We start from the raw sequence: 21,101 nt of genomic DNA, 5'->3' as shown, positions 1-21,101 counted from the left end.
TTTAATCTACACATTTTTAGGAGAATTTCAGCTTCAAACTTCCCTTCCTTTTTGCCTTTTTTTATAGCGCAGTACAGGTGTGTGACCTAGGTCCGAAAATTCAGACCCAATTTGAGATTCAATTGTTAAAGTAATAAAGAAACAGATGCTTGGTTGAATTAATATTCTGAAAGAGTGGGAGTGGAGGCATCCAGATTTTGAAGGTGGAAACTGTCCTGAGTCAAATATTCAGCACTGCTGTGACACGTTCATTAGATAGCATACTGGAAAGTATCATAGAGAAGACCAAGAAAAAAATATTTACGATGAAAGGAAAACTCACTGTTACATGTAAATGGACTCAAATTCATCACTCCATGTTTCTCTTTCTCATAAAGGTTTTGCATAAGTCCACTCTTGGTCTAATACAATGGGGCAATATTTGTGTATCTCTATTTAGGAGTTGTTTGCTATTCCTGACCCCTTCTCCCCACCAAGGAAAAAACAATGTTAATTAAAGTGTTGGGTGTTTAGTTTTTGTTTTCAGTCTCAACTGGCTTTATGGTATAAAACCAAGGTATTTTCTGTTTGCAAGAGGTAAACATTAAATATAATGATTTTTATAAACCTCCCTGTGAAAATGGGATGCCATTGGACTCATAGCAAAATTTTTTTTTACTCTAGTAGAAAAATTTTAAGCTAGAGAATTTTTACTCTGATATTTAGAGCACTAGATAAAGGGTAATTTTATTTATAAAGTTAACAAAAGTTCTTTTGGCCAAGGTGGAGAAGGAGAGGAAAGGGAGAGCCAGATGGAAGATGAGTATCAACAGAAATAATTAGAAATCTCAAAGACAGAGATTTCTGCTCCTTTCTTCTCCTAAAATTTTGGAAGACAATGTGCGGTAGGTGCTGTCCAAGGTATAGTAAAGCTTACATGTAGCATTTTAGAAAGAAAAGGAATCTGAAATAGTATCACTTTGTTTCTCAGGGACTGTGTGTGTGATGGAGAATATCCAAGTTTTCCAGAGGGAGATCATTCTGGACAGCTGCTTTCAGACCCAGTGAAGTCTGGGATTAAGATCACGTAAGTATAAAAAGGAAATTCCTCTCAATACGATGGCTTAAGAAGGAACACGACTGAAAATTTCTTCAAAGAGGTCAATGTGGCTGGAGGACAGTGACTACAAATATGGTAGTAATAGACTAGGGGATAAAAGAAGGATTACAAGTTTTAGGATCTTGGGAGACATGCAATGATTTTGGTATTTGTTCTAGATAAATAGGAAACCATTGCAAAATTTTTTAGCACAGAACTTGCATGAGAACTTTTATTTTAACAGGATTATAATATCTGCTGTGTTAAATACAGAAAAAAAAAGTCAGAGCAGAGTAAAGAAGATACTGTGTAGTAAATCAGGTTAGAAATTATGGTGGCTTAGCTTAGAATGTTAGCAATAAAAGGGATAAGTAGTCAGAGGCTGGATTTATTTTGAAGGTAGGGTCAAGATGATTTGTTGATTATGCATGTCTGAGCTCTAAGAGAAAGAGAAGAGTTAAAGATTCCTTTAGTTTTTTTCCTGACTATATTCAAGGATAGCTTATCATTAAGTTGAGGAAGAATGTAGGTGGAACGGGTTTGAGAGGTGCTGGAGTACAGCAGATGAATTTTGAACATGTTAAAATTAGAATGGTTATTATACTTCCAAGATAAATTATTAAATAGTAATGTCTATAGCCCCTGGAAAGTCTACAAGGAATTACCCTGAAAATATAAATTTGGGAGTAATCAGTAGACAGATGATATTGCGTGCCGTGGAAATGAATGAGTTCTCCAGGAGATTGAGTGTAGATATAAAGAATTTCAAGGACTGTCCCTTAGTGAATTTCCACTTCACAAGTTCATAAACTAGGGAATAAACTAGGGAATAAACTAGGGAAACTAACTGAGAGGCAGCGACCAGAGACGTAGAAATAAGATCAATTACTGTTCTGTGCTGGAAGCAAATATAGAAACCTTTCCAAGGAGGAGTAATGTGAAAAATGCTGTTGATTAGTCAAAGAAGATTCAGACCAAGAATTGACCATTAAGTTAGACATCCCCTGTGTTCCATCTATTCATCCTATTTTTTTCCTATTTTTTTTTCATTCCCACCAACAAAACACAACCACTGATCAAACACTAATCTTTTTAGTCTCTTTATAACTTTATCTTTTCCAGAATGTCATATAGTTCAAATTATACAGTGGATAGACTTTCAGATTGGCTTCTTTCACTAAGTTGTATGTCTTTTTTGTGTTAGTACACTATTTAAATCAATTAATAATATGATGTGGCATGGATGCACAACCGTTTGTTTATCCATCTACCTTTTGAAAGATAACTTTGTTGCTTTCAGTTGGGGCAAGTAAGAATAAAGCTACAGGTATTTCTCTAGGTATACATTTTTTAAGCTTATTTGTTTTATTTTTGAGACAGAGAGAGAGAGCAGGGAGGGGCAAAGAGAGAGGGAGAAAATGAGAATCCCAAGCAAGTTTCACACTGTCAGCACAAAGCCTGACACCTGACCTGGGGCTGGAACCCATGAACCATGAAATCATGACCTGGGCCAAAATCAAGTCACATGCTTAACCGACTGAGCCACCCAGGCACTCCTCTGTTCGCATACATTTTTAACTCATTTTGGTAAATAAGTACAGTTGATGAATCATATAAGACTATGCTTACTTTTGTAAGTAACTGCCAAATATTCTCCCAAAATGGCTGTACCATTTTGCATTACTACCAGCAGTAAATGAGTGTTAATAAATGAGTGCATCCTCTGACAATTGGGTATTGTCAGCTTTTTAATTTTTTTTTTTTATTTTAACCATTTGTAATATGTGTGCAGTGGTATTTTGTTGTTAATATGTACTTCCCTAAAGACGCATGATATTGAGCATCTTTGTATGCTTATTTGCCATCTTATATCTTCTTTGGTGAGGTCTCTGTTCAGATCTCCCGTCCATTTTTAATTTTTTTCTTATTGTAGCACTTTAAGAGTTCTTTGTATATTTTGGATAACAATATTTTATTAGATATGTGTTTTGCAAGTATTTTCTCCCAGTCTGTGGCTTTTTCATTCTCTTAATGGTATCTTTGGCAGACCAAAAGGTATCTAAAAAGTGATTTCCTGGGGCACCTGGTTGGCTCAGTTGGTTAAGCGTGCGACTTCAGCACAGGTCATGATCTCACGGTCTGTGAGTTCGAGCCCCGTGTCGGGCTCTGTGCCGACAGCTGGGAGCCTGGAGCCTGCTTCGGATTCTGTGTCTCCATCTCTTTCTGCCCCTCCCCCACTCATGCTCTCTCTGTCTCTCTAAAGTACATAACATTAAAAAAATTAAAAAAATAAAAATAAAATAAATAAAATAAAAAGTAATTACCAAACTCAAGCTCATGTGGATTTCTTCCTAGTAACTTCTAGGAGCTTTATAGTTTTGCATATTATACTTAGGTCTGAGGTTTATTTTGAGTTTATTTTTGCAAAAACTTTTAAGATCTGTGGATATAAAATTGAGTGCCAGTTTTGAGTATAAGGATATTGTATGGGAACATCCAAAGCCACAGGTATTCATTCATTAACAAAAATTTATTTTGTATCAACCATTTGCAGAGCCCATTCTAGATGCTGGCAAGGGCTAGATTTCCTTCTATTACCAAGCAATGCACTACCCATCAAATTCCTTCTTCTAATACTGACACAATCATAACAACAAACAAAGTTAAAGTCTCTGTCCTGGACTGAAAGTACAATCGATGTTTGAGAATATCAGTCCAGCAGCTTACTATTCATATTCTTTTCTTCTTTCTAGACATGAAATTTTATTCCATTTCACACCTTCTTTTTTGGTTAGATGCGGTCATAAGAATGTGTTCTGGTCAATGGAATGTGAATGGAAAGGATATGGACCACTTGTGGATCTGGCCCATAAAATCTCCTAAGTAATTCTCCCTCAACATTTGGTCTTTCCCACATTTACCAAATGAATAGACAATATCAGAGGACTTTGTGAAACAATGGGTCATGGGATAGAAGGCGTCTGGATCCTTGAATTGCCGTGTATCAGATTGTTGCACCCATTCTGCTGACTCCACTAAACTGCATTAGACAAAATTAAAAGTGTGGATGAATTAACGGCATTGGAGTTGTTAATTTTAAACTTATACTGAAAAAAAAATTCACTCTGCTGAAACTGTCACCCCTTAAACACTAAGCAAACTCCTCCTGCCAACAAATGTAGGCAATAGGTAAAAACAGTTACATGCTTTCAGAAGCTAGTAAGTAATGTAAATAAGTGAAGCATGATATACTTATTGCTGAAGAGATCTTATGCCTAAAGACACCAGCAATTATTCAAATGTCAGTTTATTGTTTTCTTTTGTGTTGCTGTTATGATTCCGTCAGTATTTGTAAGATGCTTGATGTCCATGATTTTGCTTATCTTATTCAGCATATTATCCTAAGATGTACTTGGCCCACAGATGACAATAAATTTGTTTTTCTTTCTAATAAAAGGATGATTGATGATGTGAATAGAATGTGGGATAGAGTCAAAAGTACCTTTATATTTATCAGTATACTCTCCTTATCCACCTACTAGGACATAAAGACTGTAACTTATTTATTTTTATGTCCTTATAACATTTAGAACCTTGCTTCTTATATATAATACTATCAATAAATGATTGTTGAATAAATGCTCAATAAATACTTGTTGAATTGACTTTTAGGCTTGGTCTCCTTCCATAAATATGAAATGAATTCATTTTATATAGTCTTTTAAAATTGCTTTTGTCTGTAAATTCATATTTTCTCCTCAGAGGCAAAACTCCATGATCAATGTGAAGGATTGTTTTTCTTCCTCCTACAAGGTATGTATGTCTTCAGAATAGGAAGTACACGCATTACGGAGATTTAGAGACACCGAGAGAATTGGCAATCAAGTAGCTCAGTTTCTTTTATTTCTACAAGGGGTGAAAGGCCTTAGGAGTTCATGAGACAGTAAAATTAATGATGCATCCTAATTAGGTAAATGTTCAGGTTCTTTCCCTGATTGCAATACTGTATAAAATACAAGGAGAAAATGATCAAATTGCTTCATATCTATCTTTCCATGAAAATAAAAATCCTCCTACATCCTGTCAGTCACTCTGTTGTGGTCTCATTTTGATCTCACATTTCTGTTAATATTTTGCTAATTCTCACTGGCTTCTGCACTTACTATTATATTATGCTTAGTATCTTTTCTTCATACCATCTAATTTTCATATATTCTTCAAATGTAATGATTATTATTTACTTTCTTACCTGCATCAATATTTGTTACAACCAAATCAGCATGCATTGGCTGCTAATATGTGTAAGACTCTATGCTAGCAGTATGTAGTAAATGAATAAAGCCATATACTATTATAAATTCTTAAATTTTTAGTTTATTTCCAGAGACTAGAGCTATTGTCTAGTTGTCCCCACCCTGGTTTCTATTCACGCTCTATGTAACCATGTTGGATGAATCACCTTGCTTTTTGAGGAAATCAAGTTTCAACCTGATGAAAGACAGTGGTTTGTTCAATATCTGGAGGAATGGAATGCCCATGAAGCAAGAATTTGCTGTAAAATCTTAAAATTCCTAGAGAGGAGAGAACATACTACTTATTTTTGAACTCTTTGCATGACTGACTTTATTAGTTTCCTGTTGCTGCTGTTACAAATTACCACAAACGTATAGTGTCTTAAAAAAAACAACACAAATTATTAACTCAATGATTTTGTAGGTCAGAAGTCTAAAATGGATTAACAGGGCTTAATTTCTTCTGAAAGCTCTAGGGTATCATCTGTTTCCTGCCCTTTTTCAGCTTCTAGAGGGTGTCTCGACTGCATTCCTTGGCTAATAGTCCCTCGTCCTTCTGTCTGTTTCTGTCATCACATGTCTTTCTCTGACTCCATCCTTTTGCCTTTCTCTTATAAGGATGTTTGTGATTATATAAGGAAGACACAGCTCGTCTAGGCTGCTCTCTGTATTTCAAGGTCCTTACCCTTGTGAAATTTACAAAAGTCCTTAAATTACACAAGGTAACAGTCACACATCCTGGGAATTAGAATGTGGATGTTTCGGAAAATTTTATTCCTTCTACCAGACCAAATAATCATTGAAATTCAGATACAAGGAAGTAAGGAAGCTGCATCTTATCATATCTTGAATGTTTTCAAAATTGTTACTTTTATAAGTTACTTCAAAAATTGTGCAAGTTTGGGGCACCTGGGTGGCTCAGTCGGTTAAACATTCAACTTCAGCTTAGGTCGCGAAGTAATCTTGTAGTTCTTGAGTTTGAGCCCCACGTTGGCTCTGTGCTGGCAGCTCAGAGCCTGGAGCCTGCTTCAGATTCTGAGTCTTCCCCTCTCTCTCTGCCCCTCCCCCACTCATGCCTGTATGGGCTCTCTCTCAAGAGTAAACATTAAAAAAACTTTTAAAATAGTGACGTTTATTCATGTCAGTTGATAATGCATTAATCCATATGACCACTACGCCAATGAACATATTTTGGTCGTTGTACTCATGAATAGATTTTGGAACTATAAATAATTTAGAAACAGTCATTTTTGTGAATATCAAATATCTTAATTCTAAGAAGTCTGATTAGCAAAATGTTATATAAACTGATAGTTTTATGATTCAGCTCATAATATTAGAAACTTTTCTCTCTTCTATAAATATATTTTACTTGCAAAAGTTGACAGTTGAAGAATTTACTAACACATATCTTATTTCCAACAAGTTAGGAAATATAATATGGTGGATAAAAACAGCTCAATTGTTTCTTTTAGTAATCAATAATAGTGCTTTAATTTCTTCATACTTTATTTCCCTTATTCTCAAATAAATGAAATGCTTTAATTTACAGCATGGTGAAAGGATAAATTAGTGTGATGGATAATAAGGTATTTATAAAAATACAAAGTCTCATGCAATAGGAAGGGGTCATCATTTTAAAAATGGTTTACTAAGGCCAAATATATGTCAAATATTCTGAAAATATTTTGAAAAATGCTGCCACTTAGTAATAACATTTCTAAATGTTGGATAAAAATTAAATACAGTAAGTCCTTGTAAGAATATTAAAGATGGAATGTTAAGTTTAGTACTTAATTTCATCCATTAAATAAACAGTTATTGAGTTCCTTCTCTATGTAAGGTCTTGTACTAACTGGTGCAGATTCAAAGCAAGAGGGGTGAGCATAAATATGAAAACACAGTCATGGTTTCTCCTTCATGAAACTGATAGGCAGCTTTTTTCTGAAATAGGTTAGGCTCTGAATTCTATTACATGTCTGTGAAGACATTATTAGTCACACAAAAACACATACAGCAATACAGATGCTATTTAACAAATGCTTCCAGAATGCTTCTAGTATCCCAGTAATTTATATGTGATAGAAAAGTGCAACGGGAATCCACCTAGACTTTGGAGTCATAAAACCTGATTTCTAATTCTGACTCTTCTACTTAGTTTGTGACTTTGGACAAATTAATGAAGCTCTTTGAGACTGTCATTACGTATATGAAGTGCTTGTAACCAACTTGCACAGTAGATATTGAGATAACCTATTTGAAGAGCAGGTCTATACTAGGTTCTTCAAAATATTCTATGAATCTACTTACATTTCTCTTTAACAATTAGAAATTTTTATTCAACAACAGGTAGGTTTTAAATAAGAGTAGAATTTTTTTGATCTTTAAAATGTAAAATAACCAATATATATTCTTTCTCATATGTATTCCATCTTTTGCAATATTTCAGATTAGTGTGAATAAAAGCACATTGTATACATTTAAAAATATGTTCACATTTGCTTTTATTCTTATTTAATCTAAGAACAATAATCCCTTTGAATAATGATAACTGTCAATGGATTTCATTGTTGATATTTGTCTTTTAGGTTTGTTATTTCCAAAAAAAGTAACTTGCATGTTACTCAAATATTGATGTCTATGAAGGAATGAAGAAGAATGGCTTCAGTCACTCCAGAAAACTGAATATTCCTAAACCACTGAAGTTTTATAACTTTTCTCATATTAAAAAAGCTCTTTGTTAATGGAACATGGATTTATTTTTGCATAATAATGTTTCCATCACAATGTGTTGTCTTAGTCTCTGCATTTATCTCTTATTGTACATGTGTGTGTCTGTGTGTATGTGTGTGGTTTCAGACATAAGTTTAATTAACCTTCTTATTTTGAGATGATAGCTTTCTTCTACACTTCTATTTTTATATCGGTAGGGAAATTTAAAAGTAGAACTGCAGGTGACATGATGGAATGTGCTACTGCGGGGGTTGGAATTATCTACACGTTAAGGTTGTATAGGGGGTGGTTGGTAATAGTCTAGGAAACAACCTAGTGAAGTACAAAAACACTGAGAATCTTTTCTGAGAAAGTAAAATTACACCAAGAAATGTTCGCCAACCATTGAGGGCAGGGATGGGGTGGGGCGAGGGTGGGGGGAACTGGGGAATATAAACCATGATAGGGAAATAAAAAATTTCTACAATGGAGAGTATTAGTTGTCAACAAAATAAGCTCCAATAAGGACGCAATTTATTCATCTTTGTACTACCTTCTCTTTCATCCATTCCTTATCCCAATCTTAAACAATAGCTGCTTTAACAGCTAGTGTTAAAGTTTAATGGATTTACAATGAATACTACCTAAGAAGTTAGGAAAACTACATTTAAAGTTCCTTGGATTACCGGTTAGTGAATGATTACACGAATCACTTAACCTCTCTGGTTCTCAATTTCTTCATCATAATGAAGGAGTTAGACTCAATGGCCATTAAAATTCCTTCAAGTTCCAACATACAGTGGTCCCCTTTTATCTCTGGTTTCACTCTCCCCGGTTTCAGTTACCAGCCCGCAGCTTCAGTTTCCGGAAACTTCTGACAAGTAGTCAGAAGGTCAACAGTAGCCTAGCCCTATGTCATAGTGTCTATGTCATTCACCCTACTTCATCTCACCACCTAGGCATTTTATGATCTCACATCATCACAAGAAGAAAAAAGATGAGTATAGTACAATACACACATCACAATATGATACGTGAGAGACACACGTTCACATAACTTTTATTACACCATATTTTTATAATTGTTCTTTTTTTTTATTGTTCAACTCTTACTGTGCCTAATACATAAATTCAACTTTATCATAGGTGTGTATGTGGAGGAAAAAACATAGTGTATTTAGGGTTCTCTACTATCCATAGTTTTAGGCATCTGCTGAGAGTCTTAGAATGTATCTCCTGTGGATAAGTGGGGAACACTGCTGTACTTTTTTTGAGATTCAAATATATTGGCTCAGTTTATTTAGCAGCACATTCATTTTATGGAGTAAGGCAAGCAGATGCCTACACACTTAGGTATTTAAGAAACTTTAGGCACTTTCAAAGAGAAAGATCTAAAACCAAAATAAACATATAACAGAGACTAAAGAAATTTAAATATTCTAATGAGGGAAATTATATATGCATACCTGTGTGTGATATGACCCTTTCATATGCAAGGAACAGTTTGAATTTACTTATCTTCTACATTTTTGTTATAATTTTGATTTAAGGTTAGAACAATCTGAAGCATATTGACATTTTTATTGACAAAGCAAACTGACTCACAATTTCCCCAATACAATATACCTTGAATATTGCTTTTAGATTAGACATTTTTGTGGATTAATAGTTAACAAATATATCAGGTGGTACCTATACCACTAAAAAGAAGGAGCCAGGATAGCAAATAAAAACATTACCAGTAATATAAAACGTGCTTAGATACCCATTGTAGATGTGCATTGAGATGATCCAGGAAAAGACATGCTGAGTATAAACTTATAATGTATAACTTTTGAGACAGATCTAAGTACAAACCAGGTAAAAGCTAGCTAACAGATGTAAAAGCCTATGGCTCTATTTTGAGGTTCATCACATTTAATCATATGATTTAGTATAATGCTCAAAGACTTAGCTAGTTTAATAAACTTTAAATGCTATTAACTATGTTAAAGTTAAGGAAACATGGGTCACAAAATTAATATTTTTTAATCCTGTACTTTTTATTCTCCAAATATTTTTTTTTTAATTTTTTTTTTTCTCCAACGTTTATTTATTTTTGAGACAGAGAGAGACAGAGCATGAACGGGGGAGGGGCAGAGAGAGAGGGAGACACAGAATCGGAAACAGGCTCCAGGCTCTGAGCCATTAGCCCAGAGCCTGACGCGGGGCTCGAACTCACGGACCGCGAGATCGTGACCTGGCTGAAGTCGGACGCTTAACCGACTGCGCCACCCAGGCGCCCCATATTCTCCAAATATTTAAAAGAACATCAGTCTTGCATTTATTTTACATATAAAATAAAAATTTTAATATTATACTTTCTAACTTAAGTCAAGTTGGGACCTCAAAAACAATTGTATTTCTTTGAATCACAATTTAGGTAAGTAAGTTTAGCAGCATATTAAATCTTACACGAAAAATATGCTGTCTAATATATCACAACTGTTAAGGTTGAGTTTGTAACAAATTTAATTCAGGGCATCCATCCCCCTACCAACATTTGTCAGCCTGCGTAAAACAGAAACATAACACAGAAATGAGCTTTTGGGTAAAATTAGATCACTGAAGAAAAACTTCTGCTCTAGGTCCTTATTAGGGCTGGAACACAGCCTAAGAACAGAAAGAAAAGAAAAGTTATACACACACATGAAATTTTTTCCCTGGACAATTTTGATAGTAATAACGACTATAGATACTTGTGCACATGCACAGTTTGCCTTTATGTTGTAATATGACACTTAGCTATCTCTCTTCTGGGATTTCCTAGTAGAGATTATAGAAAATTGATGACTTGAAATAAAGTCTATTCTTATCAATGGAATGTTAATGTCAGATACTTTAGATGAAATTAAAACCATCCTATTTGTATCAGGAATAGCTTATTCTTTATCGTTAAAATTTGGGAATAAGGGGTGTACAGTGTAAGGTATGACAACAATGGAGAAAAAATAATACAGATATTGTACCAGTAAAATATCTGTAACTCAAAATGGCAATAATTTCTCTTAGAGCAAGTCTCCTTTAGTTTTTCACATCCACACTAGTCAGCTTACGCTTGATAAACCAAGTTCACACAATTTGCAAGGTGGATTATTCTGCACACTTAGTGACATATGATGTAAGCACAATCAAGAGGTGTTTGGCTTCCTCCCTCTTTTACACTCTTCACATAATGAGCAAATGCAGGCTGGGGGTGCTATAGACTCATGAAAACCAGAGGGCTTTCTGAATTTATAGCTATCACCACAACATGCAAATAGCTATCTTGGATGCTAATAATTTGTATCTGGTACAACAGTTGGAACAAAGATGTACAGGTTAGTAAGGGGTATGAGAGCTTTAAGTTACCTTTAGCTTAAAGCTTACTTATTAAGCTTCAGCTGAATACACATTCTTATTTCTGGAGTGGAAAGAATATCATATTTTAGAACATGGCCAAAATATATGAAAACCATGGACACGGAGCTACTACAGTACCCATTTTCTTCATTTTGAGAAAGAAAAGTGTTAGTAAGAAATAAAGGAGATATTTAAATACTCTTCTAACAAGCAAGCGGGAATCAGCTTTACCTGTGTGTAGGTTTGGAATATAAGAACTGAAGCGCCTTAAAGCCTTCATATTGCCTCCTTAAAAGCCCCCTAGTTCAAATTCACCCTTACACGCTGCTATTCTCCTAGGAAGAGGGAAAAGAAAATTTCCACTGACCCAGCTCGTGATTTACATACAGAGAGCAAATAAATGAATGGAGTGGGGGATGGGCCAGTGAGAAGCAATGTGTTTCCTTTTCAACCGCAGAAAATAAGATTACTTACCAAGAACATTTTTATCCAGGGCAAATGTTTATTCCCTCTATCATTCGGCGCCTGAGTCTCTGCAAGAAATCAATTTCCACTCTACCTTTCCCTCCTATTTCTGAAAAAAAGAGAGAGAGGCGGATAATGCTTAAGCTTCAGGGTCCAGAGGAAGGTAGAGCAGAGGGCAAAAGACTCCCACAGCGCTCTTCATCCAGATCCAAGCTCAGACAGGGAACCCATGGGGAGGGAGGGACCTTCCCTAAGGAGGGGACCGAGGGTGGCGAGGGGGGAATCATTTCACAGCCAAAATATAAATCATCTACGAAGAGAGTTAACCAGCCCCTAGTCACACAAGCAATCCCCTGGGGAAGTAGGTTTCAAAGAGGAAAGGGAAGTTCCTCACTTGAAAGAGAGGGAGAGAGAGAGAGAGAGACGAGAGACTGCGATTTGGGTTGGGGTTTGGGCTTGTAGAAGGGATGGGACCGTGGAGAGGAAAAGAGAGACGGAACAAAGCTAATCTTACCCGATCGATCAGGCGATCGTGCGTGCTGTATCGGGATACGAAAATGGCAAGATAATGCATTCGGCAGCAAAGCCATTTCTAGCACTCTCTCCCTCGGTAACTGTGCAGGAATCAGAGGGGCCGCGAGAACCTCACAGACTGTCACCCGCCTCCCCAGGAACGGTCCTCAGAACCTCCAAAGCCCCAGCTTCTAAAACAAGGCATTTGGAGCTGAGGTTTCGGGTGGAACCGAATTGCCTTGAGTCGCGGGCTGCAGAATTCTCCGAGAAACAGGACCCGGGAGGGCTCCCGCTGCCGCCGCTGCAGCTGCTAACAACCGCTCCAGGCCCCCGCGCCCGAGCCTCCGGCACAGCGCCCCCGAAAGCGCCCGGCCACTCGGCCTCCTCCGCATCTTCAGCCCCTCGATTACCCACCCCCCCCCCCCCCGCCCCAGTGCAAACCTCTGATGATTTGGTCGTCCTAAAGTGACCACAGGGGCTTATTTGGGGGGGGGGGGGGGTTTGCTGGGATTCCTTACTACGCCTCCCTCAGTTGCCGCGAGTGAGAGAGTTCAAGGGAAATCCTAGTGAAATACACTGATGGAAAACTATTAATCCTAATAATAATGTGCCCAACGCAGGTAACTCTTAAAGAACTGAGAGTGGGAAGATCAGAGCAGGATTTCCGAAGCAGTGCCCTCTTGAATTCTCATTGGATCCTTCCCAGCAGCCTAAATCATTCCTGCTGCTGAATCTATCAGGATGACTACAGCCCTGCTCACTAGTTCTCTCTTTATCTCTTGTCTTCAGCACATCCTTTTACTTCTCTTTGCAGATTTATTTGTATCTCACCTCCTGTTCTCTGGGGTTACACCGCTTCTATTTCTCCCCACTGTATGGGCATGTTACAGTCAGTAAATTTTCACTTTGTCTGCCCAAGGATCTTCACAAATAAGCCCCCCACCCCCCAAAATAAAAGGCACCTCTTTCGCATGTTGCTTCTTTTCCTTGGGGGTTCCGTGGCTTTCTGTGTAACTGGTTTTTAGTTGGTTACATGCCATCAGGAACTGCTGATTTTTTCAAAGTTCCACCACCCTGCAGCTCATCACTACCTTAATTTGGAAGATCATGGAATATCTGTTTGAATCCTGGATATCTTTTTCTCACAGTCATCTTGCTTCCTGAAATGTCCTCTGGTAAGTTATTCTCCTTACATTTTATTAGAAACTTATTGCTAGTGTTATTTTTAATGAGCTGTGTTGAGACAATATCTCATTAAAAAAATATTTTTTTGTCACTTTCAGAACTCAAACATCTATGTGACTGTTAATTGATTAGTATATTAGTTGCAATTGTGCTACCAAGATACAACCCATGTGATGAATTATCCCATCACCTTTTACATTATTTATTTCTGTCCTCATTTATATTACAGGTTATAGGAAACATTAACCACCCCTCCCCCCTCCCATTAATGCTTCTTGGCACACATTCTTGTGCCATTTGAAAGGTCAAATTTTATATGTTTATCTAAGAGTAAGCTTAAAAGAAACCTTCAAGAAAATTTCAGGGTCTGAGAAAGTTCACCAGTCTCTGATCTTCAGAAGGTTGTTCAGGTCAGCATTTGTTCATTGCAAGCAATTACATGACTGAAGGAGGACTTTTGTTAAGTGTATTTTTATGGGTTTAGCCGGACACTAAGTGCTAATAGCCACTCTATGGTAAGAAGAAGAGTGGGAGTTTTAAGTGCACCATTTTTTTTTTTTTCTCACAGTATCCCAAATCACACATGAACATATTATTTTGGGCATTGTATTTCAATACAGGCATCGTATTTAGTATATTTCTGATTTTATGAATTTAGCTAGTGAACAGCTAATTGGACACACAGTACTCATTTCAGAGGAAGAAAGCCATCGGAAGGAAGCACTGATTATCTTCGTTCTAATAAATTGAAATTCAGGGGCAGACTTCATATGAAAAATTTAATTACCTCACTCTTCACACTTGTTCAGCCCCCAGACTCAATTTTTAATAAGTATGTTAATATGGCAGTGTTTTTGGCTTTTATGAACATTTTTTATGGGCTTAACTGACAGTTATGATTATCACTTCCCCTTTAAGTATAGGTATGTTGAGGAACATTTAAATCTTAGCTTTTACTTCACATATTGACAAAGACAGTGTATTAATTAAATGCCAAGCATTTAATGTGTGTTAAATAACTAAATAACGTTATAAATAACTAAATAACGTGTGTTAGTTATCTCTAGTGCATACTAAGGTTTGAGGGTTTTCTCTGTGACCCCCTTTCCTCCGCCCAGCCCCCCTTAAGAACAAGTTCCTGGATTCTACAATATTTCTCTTTACTGGGATGGATGGAGGTGAGAACCTATTGTTTAAGCTTTTCTTACTTCCCTTACGTCTTTTCATTCTTCATTTTCCTTTTATCTCTCTCTTTTTTTTTTCCCCCTTTCTCGCTCTCTCTGTCTCTGTTTTTTGTTTTTTTAATTTCTCGGAAAGAACTGTTCCTGCCCTCATTGATGGCTGACGCGACGACCTAAGTAATGCTTTTTTTAATTCAAAAGCCCTTTTAGCTTCCAGACATAAAAGTACTCCAGCTGCAGCGTCACCCCATCCCCCAGTCTCAGGATTCAAGGGCTTTCCCCCCTTGGCTTCCACCAGCAGCCCATCAGAGCAGGGCTGAGACTGTGGTCCACACCACTTGGCGCCCCTCGCCCGTCACTAGTTTCTACCTGGTCTCCTTCCCAGTCTGGTCGTCCTGTCTGACAAGTGCCATCAGCAGCCCTGACTTTACTTGAAGAAACGAGGGCTTCGCATAATTCACCCATTCAAATATCCTCTTTGGAGGACTGTTGCTATTGCGCAAGGGTGCAGGAGGAGGGTTAGGGGGGAGAAAAAAAAGCCAAAAACACCTAAAAACAAAACCAAAAAACGCAACTTTCAGTGCAGTCAGATCTTTTCTTCCTAACCTAGTCTACCCCAGTGAAGCACAGACGTACGTTGTTGAGGTAAGTGCGTTTTGCTATATTCTAGCCTGAAACTCAGGCTTGGGAAAGGGGACATTTACGCTTGAAAGGCTGTGCCACCGCCAAGGACGCTTTAACCGGAGGGCTATCAACAGGCGACTGTGCCTGGAGGCTTCTCCGCAGCTCCTGGCAACGCCTAGGCCACCTGGGCGCGGAGAGCGCGGACGACAAGGTGCCCGGTGGCCTGGCTGGCCCTAGGCTCGGCGCTGGGTGTGGGGATGGCGGCGCGGGGAGGGACTGTGTCCCGCACTCTGCCCGGCCAGCGCAGGCTCCGCACTCAGCCCCTGCGGCGCGCAGTGCTCGGTGTGGGCAACCGCAGCCCTGGAGCGCGGGGCGCGCCGGGGGGCTGCGTCCGTGCCCAACGCTCCGTTTCCAGCCTGCCTCAGGCCAAACTTGAGCAAAACCTCTTTTCTGCGTGAGAGGACAGACTTGGGAGCTCTAGACTCTCTTATCAACGCCCTTCTGCATTTGCATTTATTTATTTATTTATTTATTTATTTATTTATTTATGTTTTTTAATGAGCTATATCTAAGACTAATAAATGACGGCTCTTCAGCATGCCCGCTTTGTAAAACCCTAATCGCCCTCTTCATCCCCCTGCTTAGTCGGACTCACACTTGCTAACTGACTTCTCAGGCTCCGTGTTAAAGTATCATTGACCGTCATTCCCTGTCTGCCTTCACCAACTCGCAAGAATCGGGGGGGGGGGGTGGGGAGGAGGAGAGAGAGTTGAATTTCAACTTGGAGATGGAGCTTGTGATATAAGGTTGAAGTTAAAGCAAAGAGTGGGGTTGGGAGCCGTGTGGCTTATATTAGACCCACTTTCCAGTTGGGCTTTTATTTTTTGTTTCCCCCTTTCTGGAGGTGGGGCGGGAGGTAGGAGGATCTGGGACTGGGCGCGCTCCCCTCCGCTGTCCTGGAGGGGGTGGTGCTTCTTGGCCGCTGGTTACTGCTGGTTCTGCAGCCAGGCAGTGGCAGAGAGTTTAAGTCTCTGATGGCTGTTCTCCTAGTCCCCAGGAGTTGAACCAGAGAGCGTTTTACTCTGCACCAGGTCGAGAACGTGATCAACCCTTTAGAGCAGGGACCTCCTTCTAATGGGGATCGGTCTGGAAAAGGCTAGGGAGGCTCTGCCTCCGAAGAAAAGATGCCTGTTTAGAGCTGTGTGAGATGCCAACCAGAGGCTTGAAAAGAGGAAGAGGTGACTGGGGTTGCAAAATAACCCCACTATTGCTTACAGATATTCTAGCCAGTCAAATGTATGTAAGCAAAGAAGAAAGCATCAGGGTATAAAACTGTCACAGCAGCCTCGAAGACAGAGGATTCAGAATTTTGAGACTTTTTTTGCATGCTGTTTAGATTTGTCATCATGCAGTTAAGCAGGTAAGGACTGAAGGTCTATATTTTATTGACAACCATGTAACGTGCATTTGACCAATCCTGCGATAATCTTTTTTCTGCCTCAAGAGATGGGATACATGTATTTTCAGATGGTTCTCCTATGATGCATAACTTCTTGGTATTCATATTCGTGAGCCGTTTAAATCAATTTAAATGTTTAACTTGCATTCATTGAAATGTGTAACAATGCTACAAAAATCATAAACTGGGCAGAGGTCAAAGGAAGAAATGGGGAGGGTACAGAGTTGGAGGGAGGGATGCATTACCCTGATGAAGTATGTAAAATAGTAGTTGAAGAAATGCCTTGAAATTGTGCTTCTTGTTAAGGTCACAGACCTTAATATAAGGACAATTGGAGATTATTAAGGGCATCTTGAACTAGCAATTTAATTCTGACTATTTGAGAGAAATGTTTAATGGGTTATAGTCCTATTATTTTCTCACTTTCAAAAAAAAATTATTGGGGTGGGGGTTGGTTGGGCTTTCAAATAGGTTAAGAAAGGAGCTTGCCCTAAGGCAATGTTTCATATAACCCCAGTATAGAAATCTTTGGGCTTGGAAAACTAGTTGCAAACTGAAAAATAAGCAAATTTAGAAAATTATAGTTAATCTCTCATAAATAAAGCTTTTTTTTTAATTTTAAGTTTTGTAGATGTATAATTTTAGCAGCTAATAGATTTCTTCTACTATTAGATTTAACAAAAAATACTTAATTAAAATGACAACACATGTTTTGAATGTGTGAAGTTTTGTTAGTATTGATAATGTTTTGTAATGTTTTGCTTACATGTTGAAGGAGTCTGGAGTCCCCACATAATGAAGCAAAAAATTAGTGAAACCCAATTCTAAAGCTATTCTACTTATTTCTAACACTTTCTCTTCTCTAAGAAATTGTATTCTTTAAGATTTTCCCTGGAAATAATTTAGTACTTACATTTATTGATGTGGATTTCTGATCAATAATTTTTCTGCTTGTAAGGCTCACTGATAACATCTTGAAGATATAAGAAGGATAATTGCAACTTTGGGTCATAAAATTGCAAAGTTATAGTGCTTTTCTTAAAAGGGAGTTTGATACAAGAGGTAGTTTTTACGCCACTGGAGAAAGTAATTTGTCAATGAATTCCAATTCTTCAATTCTTCCCAATTACTCAGTTCTTTTGCATTTTACCCTCTAGAATTTTATTGTAGTGAACATGTTCAGTGTGTGTGTGTGTGTGTGTGTGTGTGTATGCCCACTTTTGGGTGGGTGGAGAAAGTATTTATTTAAATATACACTGCTTTAATATGTTTTTGAAGTGAAATATGCACAATACCTATATGATTGATTTCATTTATCATTTAATCAGATAATGTGTTATTCTAGCCTCTCACAAGATATTTTCTTAAACTCAACATTACAGTGGAAATGTAGATTTTTAAATAAAATACAGTACATCTTGATTTTCTTCATGCAAAATGATTGGTATATATAGGTAACTAAATCAAATCTAAACAGGAAGAAACCTTTGGGATTCTAAAAGAATGTGTGTGTGTGTGTGTGCGCGCCGTGCGCTTGTATGGATTATATATACACACATGCATATATAAAATTAACCTTATTACTAGATTTGTATGTTCTTTAAATAAAAATGGAATTTATTTTCAGAATAGTGTCTTTGTGTGTTTCCCTCTACAAGTGCAAAGAACTTAACTTGTAGGACTTCAAAACTTTGATACTTTGTTATCAACCTATGCTTCAGTTTCCTATATTTCCTGCTATTTTGATTTTTTTTCCCATATTCTTTTTAAAATGAGCAGTTACTGACTGGAATAAGTGTCTGCAATTTTAGCAATCTAGAAAATTGGGTATTAGTTTGAAGTTCAGACACAAACAGAAATGTAACACCAATGTGGCAAGTTGAGCATAAATTCATCTTTCATGAAAAAATACCACAAAGGTATTTGGATATTATGATTATGACTTCTGATTAATGACGTAAGCTCCTAAGAGTCTTAATATTTTTCTCTTAATTTCCTAGCAGTGGGTTATTGTGATACGTAGAGTGAGATGGGTTTAGGATTCCTTCCTCAATGTCAATTCTAGCTCTACCTCAGTAATATGATCCTAGTGAAATTTCTTGACCACTCTTCATTTATTTTCCTCAACTCTCAAATGGGGGAAAATAATATCTATAGTCTTGTTATAGATAAATGACATAAGAGATGAAGATGCTTTAGACAAACATGTTCTGAAAACAAAATATATTTTGAAAAAGATAGCATTTACATTTATTTATTTATTTTTTTTTTTGGCCTTTTTGGATACAGTTCTCCTTCCATGAAGAAGTAATGATGTTGACAACTTTTTTTTTTTTTTTAATGATAGTATCAAATATTCTTGGTATATGGTGTCACGGTGTCTAATGAATTTAAATAATGTTTTCTTTTTTGTTTTGATATTGTGTAGCTGAAAAACAAAACAGAAGTTGAAGAATGCATTCCTTGAGGCACACTAATTCTTAATTACATTATATTTACCTTGGCTTTAATGTATTTCTGGGACAATAGTCACATTTACAAAAGTAGTTATTCTTCATTAACTTTTCAGTGTCAGTTAGTGAAAGGAACATCTGATTTCTTAGCAAATTTTTGTTATTAACCTGATGATTCCTGTCAGTTTAATTGAAAATAAGGTCAACTGTTCTCATGTAGCAACTTTAAAAATGGAGTAACTCAAAAAATGTCAGATTTTAAATTTCGAACATTGTTTATAAACTAATATTCAGCTTACCAGAATTAATTAGGAGACATCTGGCATTGTTGCTGTTTTAATTTAGCAACTATGTGGATATTTTCATTTAGACATTTAGGTGTGTAATTGAGCAGTTTCTCCATTTGCTGCTGTATGGTTTTATGATTTTAATGTTAACAATTTATAAGTTCTAAAGGAGAACAAAAGAAAAATAATTTGTGTTTGAATATTATTGACTGTTAATGGATGATCGTGATTGTTAAAAGAAGGGAATAGTATAATCATGTTTATTCTATTCTAGAAAAGAGGAAAAGAATCTCTAAAGATGAACTTTCATCATGAGCACTAATGATCTTTCTACTGAAAATCTATCTGGAAGTTCTTTTTCTTTCTTCTTCTTCTTCTTCTTCTTCTTAACTGATATCAAATAGCCACTCTAACAATTTTATACTGGTCATCAAATACTGTCATCAATAACATTTTAAAGCTTTCATTACTGTCATTTCAAGGCATATTTGATGAGTTATTAAGAATATTGGTATCCACTTACTCGTGTGCAAACCTATCCAGTTACAAAGTATCCATAGCTAATGATATCTAAAGCTATGAATCCACTTTTCTATACTTAATATATGACATGAAGTATTCCTGCAAACAGTTCTGGGATATTTCTCATGAATAACTAGTTGATGCTCTGTAATTGAAATAAACCCAATTATGATTCTTTAACAATTTATTTTCCCCTAAGATTGAAAGATAAAACAAATATATTTTTTTAAAGAGTTGACTGGATTGCCAGGTATTTTTCATGAAATAAATGGTTTGTGTTGATTTTTAAAATGATTATTTTTAACCGAGAAAGTATAAATTCAGATATGGAAAAATGACATGCAACCTAAAAATGTAAGAAGTCTTATAGATTCTTACTCTTCCATATTCATTATTATTTCTTAAACATAATTTATACTCACACAATTTTAATTTTTATTAAATTTACAGTTGAAAGTGTATTTTCCCTCGGTGTGACCTATTTTTATTTAAAATTAATATTTTGAGAGTGTTTGTTTTAATGCCTAAACCCTAATTTACTCAGATATAGATGCCTTTGAAAGCACCCAAAGCATAACAAATTCCCTTTATAGCTAATAAAGAAGTTTCCATGATATAGTTCCAGCAAATTAAATCTATAAAATACACATTTATTGATTAAATTAATAAATATGTTAACATTACATTCAAATGTATTGTAGTTCTCTGCTCTAAAAGAATTATTGTCTCATAATGGTGTGTTTCATTTAAATTCCATTATAGAGTTATGTGAAAGAATACTTATAGATAGACTTATTCTTCCTGATTTCTGTGAATATCAGCCAACCTCATCAGGATTGAGCTGTTTTTTATTAACTTTTCTGGAGTCTTGCATTTTGTTAATTTTAAAAGCTATCTCTAGAATATTGCACTATTAAAAAACAATCTTGCCTTGGGAAGAGCAGAATTG

The 21,101-nt window shown here is 36.6% G+C and overlaps 1 protein-coding gene and 1 long non-coding RNA gene across 4 annotated transcripts in view; one reads left to right on the top strand and one right to left on the bottom strand.

Moving 5' to 3' along the window:
* Positions 1-10,538: 10,538 nt before the first annotated feature.
* Positions 10,539-12,777, bottom strand: LOC123586542. Its single transcript, XR_006706866.1, has 3 exons — positions 12,443-12,777; positions 11,938-12,037; positions 10,539-10,734 (listed from the first exon to the last, which is right to left on the bottom strand). It is a non-coding gene; the product is annotated as an uncharacterized LOC123586542 (long non-coding RNA).
* A 181-nt stretch (positions 12,778-12,958) lies between these two features.
* The window catches only part of BRINP3 (BMP/retinoic acid inducible neural specific 3), a 413,695-nt gene continuing 405,552 nt past the window's right edge, over positions 12,959-21,101 (top strand). The window contains exon 1 of one of the 3 annotated variants that reach the window (XM_045455783.1): positions 12,959-13,616. The gene's annotated coding sequence lies outside the window, so the exon portion shown is untranslated. Of the gene's footprint in view, positions 13,617-14,889; positions 15,453-16,391; positions 16,852-21,101 lie in introns of those variants that run through there. The other 2 variants (XM_045455784.1, XM_045455785.1) reach the window with 2 other exon arrangements.

Source organism: Leopardus geoffroyi, chromosome C3, assembly GCF_018350155.1.
Source record: "Leopardus geoffroyi isolate Oge1 chromosome C3, O.geoffroyi_Oge1_pat1.0, whole genome shotgun sequence".
NCBI lineage: Eukaryota > Metazoa > Chordata > Mammalia > Carnivora > Felidae > Leopardus > Leopardus geoffroyi.
This window is presented reverse-complemented; position numbering and strand designations above follow the sequence as displayed.